Here is a 10,963-nt window from a genome sequence, read left to right on the forward strand (position 1 = left end):
GAAGACGGCGAAAACCTAGGAAAAAGAAACCTGACCTATCTGACAACGAACAATGAAACCGACGGCTGTATAACCAGCACCGTGCTAGCCATCATACGCACGGTTACTGGAGAACTGTTGGACAGAATTATACAACAAGATCTAAAGGACAACTGCCACGGCTGCGTGATCGATCATCCGAGTCAATTCCAACACGCGTGTTTGTTCGATCCTGAAGAGTACTATCTGCACCTAAACACCTACAGATTGCTGAAAAAACTGTTTAAACTGTGGTTCAAATACACGTTGGCAAGAGGTCTGAAATTGTGCGGTATCAAACACACTCCATCCCTGGAAAAAATTCAAGGTATCGCTGAAGCCATCGTGTGTGAATGGCAAGACGAGCCTCACATCAAAACCGTTCTGAACGAGGTCAAGGAGAAAACCAAAGACCTTTTCAACGAGCAGGTGTACGAAGACGTTGTGGACTACTGGACCTTTCACTCATCTCTGGAACCCGCTGAACCGTCGCATTTGTGGGAAACTTCAAAACACGCCACGTCTATTCTGACTGCAAGAAAAGCCTGAAGCCAAACAACACAAAATGCTGAAGACATTCGTAAACAGAGTGTGTCCTTAACACGTTGTTTGTATCAAGTTTTATCTTACATGTATTGCTCAAACATTTGAATGTAAAACTAATCATGTGTCTAAACCCGTGTGTGATATAAATTGTTTAGAATGGAAAATGTTACTTTGATTGAATATGTAATACCATGCTCATGTGTTTTGAGATAAAATGTTTAATCTACACATGCATTTGATCATTCTGGTCTTGACACTCGAAAATGACTGAGCGATTGATGAAGAATATATATTATACGCCATCAGAGCCTGGTTCGTACGGTGGCGTTGAGAGTTTGCAAAGAGCTATCGTTGAGAAAATAGGTAAAAGAGCTAATGATCCTGAAATAAAAAACTGGTTAGCAGAGCAGGATGCGTACAGTCTACATAAACCAGTATCTACAAAGTTTAAAAGAAACAAGGTTTTCTTAAAGAACATCGATGAACAACGGCAAGCTGATTTAGTTGATATGAGCAACCTGTCAGAGAGCAATGACAACATGAAATTTATGATCACGTGCATAGATATTTTATCCAAATATGCCTGGGTACGTGTGTTACGAAACAAGACCAGACACGAGGTAACTAAAGCCTTTGATTCCATTCTAAATGAAGGTAGAGTCCCCAAAAAACTACAAACTGATCAAGGGAAGGAGATTTTTAACAAAAATTTTCAAACATTAATGAAAAAACATGACATTGTTCACTTTGCTACGGGTACGGGGCAAAAAGCATCGGTGTGTGAAAGGTTCAACAGAACGATAAAGACCAGGATGTGGAGATATTTTACCGCTTTTAACACGAGAAAATACACCGACGTATTTACCGCTTTTAACACGAGAAAATACACCGACGTATTTACCGCTTTTAACACGAGAAAATACACAGACGTATTTACCGCTTTTAATACGAGAAAATACACCGACGTATTTACCGCTTTTAACACGAGAAAATACACCGACGTATTTACCGCTTTTAACACGAGAAAATACACCGACGTATTTACCGCTTTTAACACGAGAAAATACACAGACGTATTTACCGCTTTTAACACGAGAAAATACACCGACGTATTTACCGCTTTTAACACGAGAAAATACATCGACGTATTTACCGCTTTTAACACGAGAAAATACACCGACGTATTTACCGCTTTTAACACGAGAAAATACACCGACGTATTTACCGCTTTTAACACGAGAAAATACACCGACGTATTTACCGCTTTTAACACGAGAAAATACACCGACGTATTTACCGCTTTTAACACGAGAAAATACACCGACGTATTTACCGCTTTTAACACGAGAAAATACACCGACGTATTTACCGCTTTTAACACGAGAAAATACACCGACGTATTTACCGCTTTTAACACGAGAAAATACACCGACGTATTTACCGCTTTTAACACGAGAAAATACACCGACGTAGTCCAGGATCTGATTCAAGCGTACAATCACAATTACCATTCCAGCATCAAAATGAAACCCGCCGAGGTCAACGAAGACAATTCCTTCAGAGTATTTAAACCCCTCTACGGACTGTTCTCACCTAAATTAAAGAAACTAAAATTCAAGTTTAAAGTCGGTGATATCGTTAGAATTTCCCGTTTAAAAGACATTTTGAAAAAGGATACGAGCAAAACTTTCCGGATGAATATTTTACAATCTCCGAACAGATACCGAGAGATCCCCCGGGATATAAATTACTAGACCATGATGGTGAAAAAATTGAGGGAACATTTTATGAACCCGAGTTACAAAAGATCATTATCGGGAAGGACAAGACGTTTAAAATTGAGAAAATCTTGTCTGAAAAGACCAGAAACCGGAAAAAAGTCTGCCTGGTGAAATGGGTGGGGCGGCCCGATAAATTTAATTCCTGGGTTCTGGTCGAAGACGTAGTTAACATAAATAAAGGATCGTCGTGAACAAAACTGAAATCTGTATTCATTAAAACATGGAAGAGTGCGGGTTCTTTGTGATGCTTCCAAGCAACGCGTCGCTGGATATTTACCCTAATAATAAGATCGCGCACTACACTACTAAATTCGCCAAACCAATCGATTTGAGCGGGATATGGGAAGTCTCGCTCGCGGAGGTTCAATATATCCAGAGTTGGTACTCGTTAACAGAGGAAGACTGTCCTTTTCATATTATCCAGAGGGATGGAAAGAAAACACAAAACAGCTACTTTAATATCACTCAAGGATATTACAAAAGTATCGAGGAACTGGTTAGTGAAATCAACAAAAACATGAAGAAATTGGAACTTGGAATGGAGATAACCTATAACCCTATGAAAAATAAAATACACATTGCATCCCAAAAACATTTTGTGTTCAAAGCTAATGGAAAATTAGCATATATGCTCGGTATGAACCCCGGTGTTCCGATAACGGCCCGAGAACCAGACGCGCCTAACCCCGCTGATATTCACGCAGGCTTTTACACGATGTATGTATATACAGACGTTATCGAGTATCAGCGAGTTGGTGACAGTGTTGCCCCGTTACTGAGATGTGTACATATAACGGGAGAAAACAACAAAGTCGTCACAATTACTTATGATAAGCTGCATTACGTACCTCTCACCAAGAACCACATCACCGATATAGTAATCGAAGTCAAATCGGATCAGAACAAGCCTATACCTTTTAGTTACGGAAAATTTATAGCTAAACTACACTTTAGACCCGCTAAACATTCGTTCCGTATGTAAAATGATGGATAGGGGCTACGTTCACCTGCAGACCTACGTGGATTATCATGTCCGTCAGGCTGGAAATGGCCTTCCGGGGTTTCAAGGCGCCCACACCATGTATGGGTCGGGGCTAGGAGGTCTGATCAAGGGTCTTTTTAGAATGGCTTTTCCGTTCCTCAAAAGGGGGTTTGCTATTGCAAAACCTCATTTAAAAACAGCGGCTAAAGGTTTCGTAAGCGACGTAGTGAGCAACATTATGAGCAAGACACAAACTCAGAATCAAGACGGATCAGGCCTTGCATTGATTGCGCGTAAAAAATCTAAAAGGCTCCCAGGACGTCGACACGTGATTCTGAATAAAAGACGTAAGGCTACTAAACTCAAGACCAGTGTGAAAAAGACCGAGCAGAGAGGCAACAGACATCCTACCATCTCTCACAAGAGAAAGCGGCTGAACATTTTCTAACATCATGGCTTTCTTACACAGTCTATCCTCAGAGTGTACCAAGACAGAATTGGATATTTTCACATTACCTTATACTCAAACGAGTATCGAGAAGTACACTTATGTCGAAATACCTCCAATTTCCGCTCTTACGGACAACGGGCCCCTGGAGTTCTACGTGGCTGGAAACGGGGAGGATTACCTCGACGTGAACAACACTTTTTTACATCTGTCCTGTAAAATCGTGAATCCCGACGGTTCCAATATAGCTAACGATGCAAAGGTTGGGGTCGTTAACTACCCCGTAGCCTCACTTTTTTCACAAGTGGATGTCATGCTCGGGGATCGTCTTATTTCTCAATCTAGCAGTACATACCCATACCGTGCTACCTTTGAAAGTCTTCTCAACTATGGAAAAGATATCTTGGAAACACAATTTTGCACCGGGCTATTCTACAAAGACACAGCTGGGCATATGGATGCCACAGACCCAGACGGTCGAAACGAAGGTCTCAAAAAAAGGGCCAGTTTCAGTGCTGAAAGCAACACCTTTGACCTGATTGGACACATTCACTCGGATATATTTTTTCAGGATAAACTTTTACTGAACGGAATCGATTTGAGGATTAAAATGGTTTGCAGCAAAGCTGAATTCTGCTTGATGAAGGAAGATTTCCTTCTGAAAATACTCAACGCTTCTCTTTTTGTGAAGAAAGGAACCGTCTCACCGTCTGTAAAAATCGGTCACGGGCAAGCTCTTCTCAGTGCCACAGCCGAGTACCCGATCGAAAGAGTCTGTCTGAAGACCTTCAGTCTCGCTGCAGGGAGCCGCATTTGTTCACAAGAGAACCTCTTCCTCGGCCCCTTATCTAAAACCATTATCTCTGGGATGGTAGACAACGATGCCTTCAGCAGGTCGTACAATAAAAACCCTTTTAATTTTAAACATTACGACGCAGAGTCTATCGCTCTCTATGTAGACGGTACTCAATGTCCTGCAAAACCTTTTCAGCCTGTTTTTCAGTCCGGTAACGCCGTCCGTGAATTCCCTTCTTTAATTTTAGCATCAGGAAAGCAGCTGAAAGATCAGGCACTGTCGATAAACAGAGAAGAGTACCTGAACGGATATACTTCATTCTCATTCAACCTGAATCCTGACGACGATTGTGGGCAACATTTGTCATTAATAAAGTCGGGAAATATGCGATTGGAACTCAGATTTCGACAACCGCTTCCGAGCACAGTGAATCTAATCGTGTACGCCAGTTTCGACAGTATTCTAGAAATAAACAATCGAAGAAACGTGCTCATCGATTACCAGTAACGCATGGATACCAGAGAACTAACCGAGGTTATGAGAAGTTGTCCTGAAGTAGAAAAAATAGTGTGATGGCCTGTGACGAGCTACCTACGAGTACGCTGAGAAAGTTTCCCGCTTTGTTCATCGTAAACACACATCCGAGACTCATGCCGGGCGAACACTGGCTAGCTTTATGCCTTAATGACGAAACCACCGGAGAATTTTTTGACTCGTACGGAAACCCTCCAGACTACGAACTCTTTCCTCGATCGGTTCATTATTTTTTGACAAAGATCTGTTGCAGAATAAAATATAACCCTGTACAAGTTCAAAACTTTACATCAGTTTGCTGCGGGCAACACTGCGTGTTTTTTCTGTGTCACAAAGCTAGAGGTTATTCGTTTAACCGTATTATGTCTATGTATAGCAATGACTTAGATAGAAATGATAATGGTGTCGTGTCTTTTGTTAAAAAAATGTACCCTAGAGTAAATAAAAAGCGTTCATTTACTTGTGTACAATGTGCTAACTGTCTAGATATGTTTCATTTGCATGTGTAGTGGAATGATAAATGATGACGCTTCACAAGAAATTGTTAAACAAAAGTTATTTATTGAAATAAAGGGTAACACAATATAACATTCGTTGTCCATCGTCATTTCAAAAACCAAACCATTCAGAACGGTTAAAAACGGGGGATTTGAAAACTGGCTCAGAATCATAGTCTTTGCTTTTAGGTGGGGAAACAAGATGAGAGATATCTTTAGATCTTTTTATGTCAGATATTTTGCGTCGAACGCCACCATTAGGTATTGCTGAAAAGGGTATATTTAGGTTGGGTACTGTCTGTAAGAACTCTTTCCAGCCTAAAGGCCTCCGATCGTCGGCTACTCTATGATGTGCAGTGAGATTTTTAAGCAGATCCACCATGTGAGATCCTTTGATAGTGTTTCCTTTAAAAGTAAATTCACCGCTATCGTTCCACCATGCACCGGCTTTTAAAAGTTTTTCCATAACGTACGAAGCGTTTCTTTTGTTTCTCGCAGAAATGTTAGCGAGCACCTCTTGTACGATCTCGTCTTTGGGTGGTTCGGTCACCGCTGCTTCCGTTTTGCTTTCCGGTATTTTAGGTAGGGACAGGGTCAACTGAGCGGTCTCCTGCTCTCCTACTTTAACCAAGGTTATAAAAATTTGCAGCACCGACGCGTAGAGTTTCGCCTTATCGTAATCGTTCAGATCAGTCCTCGGTAAAATACCTCGTATTGCATCGTCCAAGTTGTTTTCGACAGTCTTTCTTAAGCTTTCCTTCTCTGCTGTGATGTTTCTAAGACTATCGATCTGATGTTGAGGGACTAAATCCATTTTCTCTGCAGTCTCCATGTTAATTGTTGCGGGATGCGATTAAGCTGCTTATAAAAGGAATGGCTACACTGAGCAAAGGCAGAAGAAATCCTCCGGATTGATTAATAACTTTCCTTTTTCTTTCTACGGACGCTCTTTTATCAGCAAATAGTTTGATCCATTTTTTTTGTTTTTTTAAAACCCTGTACTGTTTTGTCGTCAGCAGTATGTTCCCTCTGAGTACGTTTAAAGCTAGTTCACATATGCTCAGTATGAGATCTGTGGGCGCATCACGTAATATACCCTTTCTCCTTCGGGGTGGAGACCTGTGTAATGAATTCAGTAGCGGGAGGGTTTTTTTCAATCGATCAGACATTTGTTGTCGATACTTTAAAGTATTTTTTTCTTCTTCTTAGGAACATACACAACCGGATTCTCCCCCAGAAACACCCCTGACCGGAGACGAAGTTCTTCTGGCGTTTGTGCTTTCAGGTCAACAAATAAATACCCGTAAGGTCTAGAGACGGCGTCGAGAAAGCATTCTAAAAAATACTTGCTGATACCCGGATACATTTGACGAGCCAGTATGCTGATCTGTAATTTATCTCTAGGGTTTTTAAAAAGAACCATGTAGTTGGTGTTCAGGTTGATTGTTCTGCTAGTCTTGCCTTGAAAAAACAAGTTTTGAACGAGGTAGATGACGCTCAGATTTCTGTGGTGGGTGTATTTTGTAAAAGCCTTTTCTACTTCATCGTTTTTACTGGCGGATTCCATCAACTCATCGATTACCAACAAGTTTTTTTTATTGGGCGGAAATCGTTCGTCATCACACAAAGAATCAGGGATTCCTTGAAGAAATTTTATATTTATTCTGGTCGTCAATTCATCGTACAGAGGTTGCCAACACGTATAACACCAGACAATGTTTTCCGGAACAACCGACATTACCTCTTTACAGTTTTCCGACAACATTTTGATAAGATAAGATTTTCCGCTATTACTCGGTCCACATACGATACATGAAAAGGGAAGTTGCATCCTAACATCAAAAGCTGTCACATTCATATTTTCCATTACAAAACACATCAACAGAGACTATATACACATATATACAAGAATAGTCTTAATAGCCGTAAGGGAGAGTTGTAAAATCGGGTAATAGAACACGCTTATCGTACACAACCCTGAACCTTTTCATCTGTGTTTTGTTTCTCAAATGAAACCCCTTTTTATCTCTCACGATTTGGTTATGCCTGGTTACGAGTTGACCGGTTTGATCCGGATTTTTCACTCGCTCGTCCACCAGTTCTGTCAGTGATTTCAAACTGACAATTTCAGAATTGATACAATTTAAAGTAATGCCTTTAGCTTTCATGGTTGTTTTTCCTTTTACGGTTTTGTAACCGTAGGTTTTAGGACCTGCACTTGCGAATTCTACGATTTGAACGCCATCATCTAGTTCGCTGGTAAGACCACCCAAGTAATCGCTTAAGGGTGGCATCCGGTCACCTTCCTTACTTTTAAAAATGACGCTATCGGTGTCTGTGTACAAACAACGCTGATCCAATCGATCCATCAAATTGTACAGCTCAAGTCTAGCGTATGCGGTAGTGAAAATTCCGATGAATACATTAGCGTTCAGCGGTTTAATCAGTCTCTCGTCTGTGTAACGCCACTGCACCATCGCCACCTTCTCATTCAAAAAAGAGAACTGACTCACATTATAAATATCGGAGAACACGAACTGCAAAAACTCGGCAGGATCGCGAATTAAGGTGGTGTTTGATCTGTCAGGTCTTTGACACATCTTACCCCACAACGAGTTTAGTGCGAGTTTAGCCACGGATCTTTTGGCAGGATTAACGGTGATAAATTTCGGATCCGACGTGATCCCTTCGTTCTCCTTACATTTGCGAATGTACTCACGTTTAGAGGATTCATCATCGACCCAGGACGGATAACCTGAACTTTCCTGTTTGGAACATTTTAATATATCTCGTAAAAAGCTCATCAGACCTTTCAGGAACGTGCCACACTTCAAACACTTTTAGAATTTTGTAACCTTTTTCGACAGCTTTCTCAATTTCGATAGATGCCCATGTTCCGGTAAGAGCTCTCTCCTGATCCGTATGATCGCATTGTTTTAGCTGATGTTCGGCGCACGTTCTACAAAGAGGAAAGAGGAGTTTGCTTTTTACACGAAACGGTAGAACAGGTGCCCACAGACCCCTAGGCGGTAATGCTTTTGCTCTGACGATACCAAAGTAATATTTCAGAGGTTGAAAGTCACGATAAATGATGATAGGGTGATCGATCGGATATGTCTTTGTCTTATTCACAAATGGGTAAAGAGAGGTAAAATCGAAATAATCGATTCTCTCACCGGGTTGAGCTACATAATGCAAATGTAACGCGTTTGTTCGACCGCCGAAAAGAGCATCTCGCGGGTTTAAACGCTCAGGAAAGTCAAAGTCTTTTAGAAAGTTTATGCATGTTTTCCAAAGGATGGTTGTACTCATTATCGTTTTCCGAATTTTGTGTTATATTGACAGGGTTTTGGATTAAGTTTTCGGCTGGGGTTTTCATTTTGAGTATTGCTCTGTTCTGACGATCTTAAATTTTCATTCAACTGGTCGACTGCATCGATTAGATCAGGGTTTAATTGTACTGAATGACCGTGTTCATTTAGGTTATTATGTAACTCTAACAGACATTGATTTCATTCAGAAAATATATCGTTTGGCGTTTGGAATTTGGACTCTGATTAGGTCTCTCACTAACAACCTGGTGTGACGGAATTAAACTTTCATTCAGCCGGTTGATCGCTTCAGTTAAATATGGGTTCAGGGTTGTGTACGGATCACGATGTAACAGACCGTTTGAAGAACTCTGGTTTCCATCACAACAGAAATCACGCGGTGATGGATTATTTTCGGTTCTCTTTTTTTAGTCACTGTATCCGAACTGCATTTCGGTCGTTTCTGCGCCATATCTCTCATACAATTTTCTGATCAACTTTATGTTCACTGTGAGACAACTATTCAAATTTTCAAGTGTGTTGTACAGTAAAGGGACAAAATCCGCGCCTCGACCAGATTCAAATGTAATATCAAGCTGCCCAAAGTTTTCCAATACAGCAGTCTTTGCTTGGAAGAATCCACGCCACGCTGTACAGATCTCCTGCAATTCCAGATCGGGTCGAATGTCGGCTTCCGAGTTGATTTCCTCTCGATCTTCTACTGCATCAAAATTTTCGACATCACTCGTATCTATAAGTCACAGAACAAGTGAAAGAGTGTTTATTTTTGTTTTTAGAAGGTAAAATATACGTCATCTCACCTGAAATATCTCCGCCGTAAGCACTGATAGTCACGACGCCCTCATCTTCTGAATATGACACAAACAAAAAGTTATAATTATGTTTGAAAGACTTTACAGCATGAAGCATTCATGATTTTATGTTATGACTTACGTGTAGTGGGTTGGGTTGGTATTCATGGGAAAGCTATATGGTAAAGAACATGCAGCGATAATTATGATCTCTTTGTGAAAGTGTGTGTCGTCACCGGTTAATACCGAAACACAGTGCAGCGAAACCTGGTTCTTGCAGAAATTTGTTGCTCTGATGCGGTATTTGCATTGCAGAGATGAACTGCTCCATTTACGCCTGTACGCATCCGGGGAAAAGAAGTCCATTCTAATAATGTAGTCAAATTCCTTGCACCATTTTCTGAACTTTCTCCAGTCACACTCGTTAAAAGTTACGCTCTCAGTAGCGCAGCTCCAGCGGATGTGACCCGGGACCGAGAACTTGAAAAGCACAACGGTTCCTTTTTCTGCACTGAAAAAAATCCGGCTGTACATCCGTTTGACATTACCCAATATTGAATCTTTTCATGCTCTAAATTTTTTTGTAATCTTCCCAAAAAAGAGTGAGTTTTTTTCGGTGCATCAGGACAAGCAGCAGACATGTTGTAAGCTCACACACGATCTTCGAAGTACAGAGTATTTTTATACCTAGAGGGTGGGTGAGGCCTTCTTCTTCTATAAACTTATGGTGCTTATAACATCACCTACCGGATGGAGCAATTTTATTTTCTTTTGCTCTGATTGGACAGGTTATGTATGTGTGTGTGTGTGTGTGTGTGTGTGTCTGTGTGTGTCTGTGTGGCTGTGTGTGCGTGTGGCTGTGTGTGTGCGTGTGGTGTGTGTGTGCGTGTGTGTGTGTGTGTGTGTCTGTTTGTGTGTGTGTGTGTGTGTGTGTGTGTGTGTGTGTGTGTCTGTATCTGTTTGTGTGTGTGTGCGTGTGTGCGTGCGTGCGTGTGTGTGTGTGTGCGTGCGTGCGTGTGTGTGTGTGTGTGTGTGCGTGTGTGTGCGTGTGTGCGTGTGTGCGTGTGGCTGTGTGTGTGTGTGTGTGTGTGTGTGTGTGTGCGTGTGTGCGTGTGGCTGTGTGTGTGCGTGTGGTGTGTGTGTGCGTGTGTGTGTGTGTGGCTGTGTGTGTCTGTTTGTGTGTGTGTGTGTGTGTGTGTGTGTGTGTGTGTGTGTCTGTATCTGTTTGTGTGTGTGTG

General features: G+C 41.4%; 1 long non-coding RNA gene across 1 annotated transcript; it reads right to left on the reverse strand.

Annotated features, from left to right (window-relative positions):
* Window positions 1–9,577: 9,577 nt before the first annotated feature.
* LOC128618025 (uncharacterized) lies at window positions 9,578–10,744 on the reverse strand. The gene is made up of 3 exons (XR_008387666.1): window positions 9,868–10,744; window positions 9,735–9,782; window positions 9,578–9,664 (listed from the first exon to the last, which is right to left on the reverse strand). It is a non-coding gene; the product is annotated as an uncharacterized LOC128618025 (long non-coding RNA).
* Between the last annotated feature and the right edge of the window lie 219 nt (window positions 10,745–10,963).

This window comes from Ictalurus furcatus, chromosome 14, assembly GCF_023375685.1.
Source record: "Ictalurus furcatus strain D&B chromosome 14, Billie_1.0, whole genome shotgun sequence".
In the NCBI taxonomy this organism is placed as follows: Eukaryota; Metazoa; Chordata; class Actinopteri; order Siluriformes; family Ictaluridae; genus Ictalurus; species Ictalurus furcatus.